Consider the following 8,734-nt stretch of genomic DNA (forward strand, 5'->3'; position numbering starts at 1 on the left):
CCTTGGCTTCTACTGCCGGGGGCACATGGGTGTGTGTGGAAAAAAAAACGTGGTGGCAGCTCCCACCCCAGGACGTTGGGGGAGGGAGAAGGTGTGGAAGGTGGGCAGAGGCACCCTCAAGCACAGGTGGTGGCTTAGGGAGCCAGCAGCCTCGTGGGTTTCTCTCTGACTTCTCCCTGCTTTGGGAAGCAAGCACACAAGTATCGCTGTTTCCAGTCAGGGGTAGGGAAATGGCCTTGAGGATTCATGCCCCCAGGCCCTGCCTCACACTGGGCACTACCCCATCCTCGTCATGCCACAGGGAGTGGCGCCAGACAGCATTTCTGGGAAAGGGTTTTTGGTGCTTTCTGTTGGGGAAGTCACACCTGCCAACCCCCACGCCACACCCCAAGACTCTTTCTCCAAGTGTAAATGGCGAAGGTCTCCCACATGCCCTGAGCACCATTCACGTGCGAGGGCTGGCTAGCTGTAGCACTTTCTACCTCTGTTTATTCCTCTCAGCAAAACCTGCAGGAGACATATTATTATCCTCCTTTCACAGATGAGAAACCATGCTCAGAGAGGTTAAGTCATTTGTCCAAGGCCACACAGCTCATTAGTGGTAACGCCGGTGGCAGCCCGAATGCCAGCTGTCTGTGGGCAATGGGTGGTGAATGAATGGCAGTGGTGGTGGTGGTGCTGGTGCTGGGGAGCCAGCTCCCACTGGTGGTATATCTAGCCAGGGAGCCAGTGGTGCATAGGGGCCAGAGCCAGGCTGAATGTGTTCAGGCCAAAATCGGACAGTGAAATTTCCATCAAGTTACTTGGTTTCCTCGTCTGTAAAATGGGAGAGATAAAAGGGGCCTTTACCCCCCAGCGTTTTTCCTGAGAATTAACCCGCATCGCATCGAGGGTTTAGAATAGTGCTTGGCCTATCTTAAACACTTAATAAATACCAGCCATTGTTATTTCCAGAGGCACCTGCTCTCAGTTCTGGAGTAATACGCAGTCCTCTAGAGAAGACTGGAATGATGACCCTTCACCTCAGGTAGTGCTTTAGGGGTTCCAGAGTATCCCTCCATCCATCTTCACATTGAATCTTCACACTGCCTTGGATGAGGGCGGGGGAGGTTTTATTCCCATTTTACAGATGTGGAACCTGAAGTCTAGTCATATTAGGGGCCTGGCTTGGAGCCCTGTGGAGATAAGCCTTTCCAGCCTCTCTCTCTCTACATTCCACTTATGTAACTTGAATTTTGCCCCAGAGCACAAACTTGGGTGACCAGACTAGCACTTGGAGAGTTGGGGAGGGTGTGAGGCTCAGAAAAGCACACGCTTAATGAAGATTGAGAAGAAGGAAGATGGCCTGGACAAGTTTTGAGACCCAGACAGATTGGCTGGGATGACAGGTGTGAACAACAGAAGTCAGCACTGGGCAACCAACTCATTCACTCTTGATTCATTCATTCCTTCTTTTCTTCATTCACTATTGAACTCCTGAGCACCAAGTGGAGGCTGGAGATGAAAGCATTAATAAGTGAAGCATCCATAAATCAGTAAACAAGCAACAAACACTCAATGAGGTAAGTGTACAAAGCTGCACATGGGGTACAAGGGGCTGTGAGAACATCAAGGAAGGATGGAGGAATTCCACCTGGGAGAATCTAGGAAGGCTTCTCAGAGCAGGTGACAGTTGAACAGTCCTTGAGGGATGAGTAAGAGTTTGCCAGGCAGAGTACTCAATACTGGAATGTGGAAGGGGACAAAGAGAGAGGGAAGACTCTTCCAGACAGAGGCAACACCTGCTGCATATCACTTCTTATTTCCCTTTTGTGCTCCATTTGCTTTTTCATTAATGACAGTCAGGCCAGAATTTCTTGTGAGCCCTGGCCTCTAATTTGAGCCATACAAGAAAGCTCCTGCTTTCTTCTTCCCCTGAACAAAAAATTTATCTACTCTGCTTGTAGCGCTCTGGTGCTAGGATTTTCTGTAACAGAACAAAGTTCTCTCTCCATACACTGAGAGGTCTAACAATCCTATCTCCTGAGAAATAAAATATACACAAAACACAATTCATACTAGAGTGTGGGTGACTGACATAAGATGCTTTCCTGTGTATAGAAGCGTGTGTATGTTTGGGAGGCAGTAAAGGAGTAGTTGTTAGTGAGAGCTCTCTGGCTGGGGTGGGGAAGAACCCAGGAAGAGAGACGGACAGTGCTACAGGGCAACTCTCCAGGCCTGTCCGGTGCTGTCCACCTTGTCCCAGCCCAGTGCTGAGGCCCAGAGGGAGAGTGGTAACACTGGAACCTTCTCACCTCCCCCTACCCACACTGCTCCATCCTCAGGCTCCCCAAGACCTGGTTGCCACCTTCAGTGGGGTCCTGGGAGACCTGAGGTCCCTGATGGACTTGTCAGGAGTACAAACAGTGTTGTCCCCTAAGGGGAGGAGAGGTCCTGGGGCACGAGGCTGGATGGTGCTGGGATGTTGGGTGAGAGGGCTGCTCCTGACTTCTGTTCTGTGCTGTGGCTGCCCATTGCACTGAGAGCACAGCACGGTAGACTGGCCATCAGGCTGACCGGCCAGCAGGCACGGGAGGGTTAGGACTCCGGAAGCAGCTTCTCTGCGGTGGCAGTGTAATAGTGATGGCAGTGGCAGTGGCACAAGTCTGCTCTCCATAGCAACTGGGGAGCTGCCATCCCAGGGAGGGCCACCGTGGCAACTGCTACCCAGGAAACAGCCCCACTGGGCCTCCCGGCCTCCTGGGCTTGCCCGTTGGTGTTCCCGAGGGGCAGCTAGCTGGGCCTGGGCCATCTCATCTCTGAGCCCTCCCTCTGGGGCCAAGGGCTGAGGGCAGGGTGGCGAGTCTCTGGCTTTTTCTTTTGCTTGTTTGCTCTGAACCTTTGGTCACTGATATTAAATTTGAAGTTAATTGTCCTTGGACTGGGGCCTAAATATCAGGAATGGAGGGAAGGATCGTAAAGAGGGGGCGTCCCTAGGGACATTAGGAATGGAGTTGTGCCATAAAATAAGGAAACTCCCACTCTGGCCCCTACAGAGATCTCAGGGCAGCCCTGCCCCAGGGGTCCCAGGGACTGAGCCTGGGTGTCAGTGGCGGGCTGGGGTGGCCCCTCTGCCCCACCCTAAGGCCTGGGCAGTTCAGGAGAGAATGGGTGGGGGTGGAGGAGTGGATGGGAGGACTGGGCCAGGCTTTCCCTCCCTCTTGCCCACTTCCCTCCCTCCTTCTTCCTCTCTATCATACCTTCCTCTTCTCCCTGTCCTTTCTCGTTTCTTCCTTTTCCATCCCATTCTTCATTCATTCAACAAACATTTCTCTAAGCACGGCCTGCACATGGTGCCCTGGGCCCTGCAGGGAGAGCCGAGCTGAATCAGCCCCCTTGAGTAGCTCGCAGTCCAGGGAGGAGGAATTTCACAAGGACCAAAATATACCAGGTAGAAAAGGGTAAGTACTGAAAGAGCGATGGGAACTCTCCTCTCAGCCTCGCTCTCAGCCTTCCTCGTTATTCTGACAGTTTCTCTGGGAGGAAATGCATAATGTAAAGAGAATAGCTTTCACATTATTCCCCACGGACTCCCAGGAAAGCCCTAGAAGTGAGGTGCAAACGCCAGCTGGAGACAGAGCTTGGGAGGGATAAGAGGGGATGGAGTTCAGCAGCTACTTAAGCCAGGCCCATCTCTTGCCCATTCATTCGTTCATAAAATATTTATCGAGCCCCTAGCACTGTGCTAGGCCCTAGGAACATATTTAGGCCCTAGTCCAAGTGTTTAGTCAGGGAGGCAGGCAATAAACAAGTAAGCACATTTATAATTACATAAAGTGGTAAGTACCACAAAGAAATGGGACTGGCCATGGTGACAGAAATTAACAGAGGGGTTGGGATGGTGAGGGATGGTCTTGCTGAGGAAGTGGCCCCTGAGGCCCGGCCTGAAGGGTGAGAAGAGCTCAGCCCTGTGGAGGAATTGGGGGTGGAGCGGGCACAGGTAAAAACGTCGGTGTGAGGGAACAGCGTGCACAAAAACACTGGAGGGGAAAGAGACTCTTGTGAGTGGGATAAGCTGAAGGGGAAGGAGTTGTTGGTTTGCAGGGGCTGAGGGAAGAGAGGCATGAAGGAATTTGCAGGGACAGGAAAAGGCCGGGAAGCAGGGTCTGGAGAGCCTCCTCAGGAGTTTGGATTTTATTAGCAATGCAGTGGGAATCCAGCCACAGCGGGTTTTAAGCAGGGGGTAATGTGATCAGGTTTCCGTTTTAAGAAGCTCTCTTTGGCCGCTGGGTGGATGGTAGAGGACAGAAGGGACACGGGGAGAGCAGAGAGAGAGGGACAGAGCCGAATCGTGGTGGTGGAGTGACGGGAGAGGGCAATAGAAGTACTCGAAATATATTTCAGAGCTAGAAATGATGGAACTCGCCCCACATTGTGGGGCAAGAGAGATGACTTTTCTTTTTCTGTCTACTGTTCTGTTTTGTTTTTGTCTTTCTTCCCCATTAGTGTGTAAGCTTCACGAGGGCAGGGATCCTGTCTTGTTGGCTGTTGTTTCCCCAGCAAAGAGCACAGAGCCTGGCCCTTGTAGGCATTTACTAAAGATTCATCATATGACAAATGAGTGAGGGAATAAATGAATGAGAGAAGGTGGCATTAATAATGACACCACGTTTCTGGCTCGGCCTCAGGCCGGATGGTGGTAGCACACTGAGAGGGAACAGCCAGGCAGGCACAAGTCCAATGTCAGGGAAACAGTCGAGATGCCTGTGGAGGTGTCAAGCAGGCCATTATGTGAGCATGGAGAGCTGAGAAGGGGGTTTGTCTGGCTCACTGTTGTACACCCAGCAGGTAGAGCAGTGCCTGGAATATAGACAAGTTTCCATTTGTGTTTATTGAATGAATGAACAAATGAATGAACAGAATTGAGAATGTCACCAGCACCTGGAAGGTGGAGGGGGTCACCTAGGGACGAGTGTGTGGAGAAAGGAAGGGGCCCTCCCCTCCCTTCCTGCAAGCATTACTGATTAAGGAAACAGGGGTCCTAACTCCTGTTAGAGCCCTGCTGTTCCAGAATGCTGGTACTGAGTGGCCCTCAGTAAATGCTTGCTGACCCCAGCCCTTCCCAGGGTTCCCTGGAGAAGCAAGAATATACAGGGGGCCTGGGTCTCATAGCCATGTGGGGAAAGAAAGGAGAGGCTTCCAGCACCAACATCAGAAGGCCTCTGACATCTCTGACCTGGAACCATGACCCTCCCCCAGTCCCTCTGCTCAGCCTGTGGTCAGGGAGAAATGGGTCCCTGGAGTCCCTGGCAGCCCTTCCTGGACACTGGGGCATGTGTGTGGTCACCACAGTCCCAGGTGACTGAGCCGGCTCGCGTGCCACCTGCTGTGTGGGTACCAGTGTGCACAGATAAGGGCTCGGAGCTGGGGAAGGAAAGAAGGTGCAGTAACGCCCCAGGGGCTCCGGAAGAGTGAGAACCGGATGCACATAGTCAAGCCAAGCCCAGGACATCGCTCCACCCTAGATGCTCCCCAAATGCGGTCTCTTTGCCCTGGTGCACACCCCGATGGGCTGGGAATAGGCAGGGAGCAGGGTGAGGACTGGAGATGTGGTGAGGTCTCACCTGGCAAACGTCTGCAGGAAATTCCACTCTAGAGTTACGGAATTTGAGGAAAGGGACATCGGGAAAAGAGTTCTCAGGAAATGTTAGAAATGGCTGAGCAGAAACTCTTCCCACAAACCTCTGGCACGTGACCATCCTGCGTCTTTCCAAACACTTCCAAGCATGGAACTTCACTACCCCAGAGGGCAGCCCGTTCCTATCTGGTGGTTTTATTAGACGGTGTCTCTTTTTCAAAGGCCTGGAAAGACCCACACCAGACTGTTGACAGTGTTGCCTCTGGGGAGGGGAGTGGGATCGAGGAGGGGGCACGTGATGATGGTTTCCCTGATGACTTGGTTTGGGATGCTTCCCGTTACCTTGTATTACATTTGTAACAGTAAGGAGAACAACAAAAAGTAAGGTTTTTCTTTATTGGAACTCAATCTGCCTTTACAGGATTTCCCCCTATTGCTCCCAGAGCTGCTCTCTGGAATCTGAGAAGAAGCTGAGCCCAGTTCCCTAGAGATGCCCTTCAAATACTGAAGGTGGGGACCATGTTTCCACTGGGTCTTCTCCAGGCGGAGCTGCTTCTTGTGCGTCCTGGTTTCCAGACCTGTACCCATCCCATCACCGCCTTGGACATAATCCAATTCTCTGTGTCAGAGCATAAAACTTCAGGGGGCGGGGCTGTCCCAGAGGGAAGGACCAATCACACTCTGAGCTGGATGTTACCTCTTGTTTAATTAATGAAGCCTGAGAAACAGCTCTTCCCTTTTATGTGTGTGTAGGGGAGGGTGAGAGGGCATGGTTAAATCATATACTTCCCCACACCTTCATTTTCTTATCTGTAAAAGGGGGAAACAATACTTTGCTATGAGGGTCAACTGAGATTAAGGGAATAAAAAACACTGAGAGCACAAATCTCTACACAAGATATTATGACTCACGAGCCCATTCAGTTAGATGGCCGCCGAGCACTGGGCTCAGAGTCAAGACTCCTTGGGTTCAAACCCAGCTTTGCCATTTCTTGGCTGTGTGACCTTGGAAAAATGACAACACTTATGTGCTGTAGTTTTTTCATCAGTAAAACAAGGATAATGATAAAACCAATTTCAGAATTTATTTTTTATGTGCATTAAATGTACTGCCTAGCCCTTAATAAAATGTTGGTTGTTTGGTATTATCATCCCTACTCTTACTCCTTCAAGGTAGATGAAAGCTTTACTGAAATGAAGCTCATCCTTAGCACCTATTTTGAAAAGTGAGGACATCAAACCAAACTGGTCATCTGTTATTGGGGTGAGTTTCTGCACCATATCCCCACCACCACCAATACCTGCAAGCAATAATTTATGTGCTAGGCTGTGTGATAAGGCCTTTATAGGAACTGCTTCATTTAATTCTCCTAACGGCTCAATGAGGTAAATATAATTACTCCCATTTTACATATTAGCAAACAGGTTCAGACAGGTTAAGCAACTTGCCCACAGTCACATGACTTGGAAGTGCTGGAGCCAGGACTCAAACCCAGGTCTGTCTGACTCCAAAAGTCCATCTTGATCACACAGTGTCTGGTCTTTTAGCCAGTTCCCTCATTTGGGCTGAACTCCAGCTTCTAGGGGACTGGAGGAAGCCACAGCATTTTCTTCCTTGACAGCATGGCCTGCTGTTTCTTTGAGGGTGAGATTCTACTTCTCTTACTGAACTCTCTGCCCTCCTGCATGCTGCCTCTCTCCCCTGCCATGGGCCCGCAGGTGTCACCCAGGACCCCCACTACATCCCCTCAGGTTCCCTCAGGACCACCCTGACATCTGGTATCCCTGGGCTGCTTGCTGGGTTCTCAGCCCAACTGTGAAATGATTCCACATTGATCGACCAAAAGAAAAAAAAAAAAACAGCCCTCCTGGACGTGGGCCCTGATGCATAATATCATTACGGAGCCGGCAGTGCATCCCATCCCATTATCGCCCGGCCAAGCTGCTCCGGGCCGAGCCTGGCTGCAAATGGCTTTCTTCTGTCTGAGGGGGGCCACAGCCCCAACTTGCCCTCCATTGCCGGTGAAGAGATTTTATCTTTAATTGACAACTGGCTGCCTGCCAGTGCCTGGCCGCAGCTGTCCCAGGCCTGGTTTCCTCTCAGGCTGCAGGGGTAGGCTTGCCCCTTGCTTCTTCCCTCCCCTCAGCTCTGCCGGCCCCACCCAGCTGCTCCTCAAGTGTGCTCATGTCCTTTCTTGGTGGGACTGTACATGGAGCTCTCAAAAGTCAGGGGAGAAAAGCACGCGACCTACAGGAAGAGGGTTGGGGAGGGAACTGACATTCACTGTGCACCTACTGGATGTCACACGGGCTGGCACGGGGCCAGTGCTCTAGACGCTCACTGTCTCTGAAATAGGCGCTCTCAATATCCCCATTTTACAGACATGGAGACTGAGGGTTGGTGAGTCACCCTAGGTTACCAGCTAGAAAGTGGCAGATCAAGACTTCAGAACTCTTAAGTTTATGACTGGAGACAAGCAAGAGAAAGGGGAGACGAACATGTACCCGGGACAGGCAACATAATTTGTGGGGCCCAATGCAAAGGACCATGCAGGGTCCCTAGTCCCAACAGTATTTAGAATTTCAAGACGACGACAGCTAAGTGTTAAACCCAGAGCGGGGCCTCCCGAGTGACTGTACAGGTTGCACATCTGTGAAGTCACCTGGTGTATATCCCTCCATGAGTGTGAGGGCTAATGACAGTGAGGGTCGGGGGCCACATCTGACCATCACTTTCCACCACCCCTATCCTATCAAGGCCTATCTCTAAGTGGTCCCCGGTCCTGCCACCTGCCACCCAATTGGCCTTGCTTTGTCAGTCACGTCGTCAGTGCAATGACTTTGGCCTCCCGGGGGCCTAGGCCCACATAGACTGCAGCAATTTCCTGGAGGAGGGGAGGACCCCTGAAGAAACAAGCAGGGGTACAGTGGAATTCTTTAAATGGAGAATAACAGTTTCTTCCTCCATGTTACGAGGCAGGCCAGGTGGAGCAGTGGAGCGCCGGGACACTGCCTGGGAGTCAGGAGCCCTGGGGTTATATAGTCCTCTGTGTGTGACCTTGGGCAAATCGCTGTCCCTCTCTGGGCCTAAGTTTTCTTAGCTCTGAAGTGCAGGGG

The sequence above is a fragment of the Choloepus didactylus genome, chromosome 2, assembly GCF_015220235.1.
Source record: "Choloepus didactylus isolate mChoDid1 chromosome 2, mChoDid1.pri, whole genome shotgun sequence".
In the NCBI taxonomy this organism is placed as follows: domain Eukaryota; kingdom Metazoa; phylum Chordata; class Mammalia; order Pilosa; family Megalonychidae; genus Choloepus; species Choloepus didactylus.